Below are 1,772 nucleotides of genomic sequence, written 5' to 3'. Positions count from 1 at the left end.
GCAAGATACAGTCAAATCCTCTACAGTAATTTGGAGAAGACTAAACTCTGGTGCTAGTGGAGCATATTCCAAGCTATCTAATAGAGAGCTGATGATCTCTCTAACAGCCTTTTTGTAAGTTTTATTCTTGCCTACAAGGGAATTTTTTCAAAGGGGATGTGTAAAACCTAAACTAGTATTTTTAAAGGTATATGCTCTGAACACAGAGAAGTAGAGCAGTTGCTTTCAGTGATCAGACAGTACCCAGGAACAGCACAGGCTCCAGGATCTCACCTTCTTGCTGGAATTTCTTTCTAACCTCCAGACCACTCAATTTTATCTAGTTTGTAGCCATTCTAGGACATAATGACCCTCAGGAACATTGGTGTGCTGTGCTCCTCTAGCACTAGGACAACACATCCTTCCTTTACCAACATCACCACGTGAAACCCAAAGTGTGGTGTCTACATGAAGGCCATGGAAGGGCAGTGCTGGGGCACCTCATCAGCTCCATGGACATGAAGTGCTCTTCACAGTTACTCACCAGGCTGGGGTCCTGCACCACAGACCCCACCATCTCCACAGAAACTGTTTCCACACATAAAACTGGGAGGAATTCATGTCGAAGTAGGTAATTTAGGTACCTTGATTTGGGCAGTGCAGTCTGCTTGAGTTTATCTCTTCCCGGTGTCTTAGAAACAGCAGAACTGATATGGAACTGCTCCTCTCTCCCTCCTTCCTCCATTTATAAGTTCAGCAAATCCTCGAGTACACCCTTCACCTGTTTTTATAAAAGGAAGCCAGTGCATGCTCAGGAGGACTTCAACACACACCCTGGTGCCCACTGGACCAGGACCCCGCTCCCATTTCCATGGGTTTCCACGCACCACGTTTCCATTAAGAAGCCCAAGTTCTGAGGAGGGATTTTGATGTTATTTATTACCCGTGTTACAGTTGCAACTGGGAGCGACTCCTTCCAATTTTAGCCTCCAATGTATCGAGGCCTGCGCAGAGCCCAGGGATGCAGACATTCCCAAGCCCAGGCTTTTTATAGCAAGCAGAAGCACCCGTTCCACCCCCTCAAAAGCCTCCTCCAACCTCCAAAGCCTCCTCAGAGCCCTGTGCTCTTCAGAACGAGCACATCTCCAAGCTGAAGATGCCCGTCATAGTTCAGCCCTCACTAGAGCTGATGTGGAGGCAGCTCTTCTTTGATTTGGCTCATCCTAGTTGGAAGTTTGGCACAATTTTTGCAAGACCAGTCCAGGGAAAGATGTGTCTATCCCCAGGGCACGCAAGGAGTTTGTTCCAGTGTCAATGGGAAGAGTGCTCACCCACCGCAAGGGAAGCAATGTTGATGAAGATCTCTCCTCTTGAATATCAGAGCATGAAATGACCTTCAAAAGCCCTGCTAAATTCTACATCTGACCCTGGAGAGTCGTTGTTGAAGCAGCAACAAGATCCTTGTGAGCTTCTCAACTGTAGGAGGTTCCCACCAGCACGTTGGCAGCAGGAGAGTTGGTTCCATTAGCAGTTACCCTTAACCAGCAATTCCACCTTCTCCCACCCATTTCTGCTTCCTTCCCTTTTCCCAGGAAGTCAACACAGTTGCAGGGACTTGGGTGGCTCCTTGGAGCACGAAACACATCATTCTGGAAGCTGCCTGCTCAGATTTTGCTGCTCAACACACACTGGTCCTGCAGTGGGGACTTCTTTATTTAATAGCAGGAGCCCAGCACTACGTAATGGAACCGAGCCGCACACCAGGGACAACTTAATCCAGCAACAATAGCATG

Source organism: Apus apus, chromosome 19 (assembly GCF_020740795.1).
Source record: "Apus apus isolate bApuApu2 chromosome 19, bApuApu2.pri.cur, whole genome shotgun sequence".
Classification (NCBI taxonomy): Eukaryota; Metazoa; Chordata; class Aves; order Apodiformes; family Apodidae; genus Apus; species Apus apus.
This window is presented reverse-complemented; position numbering follows the sequence as displayed.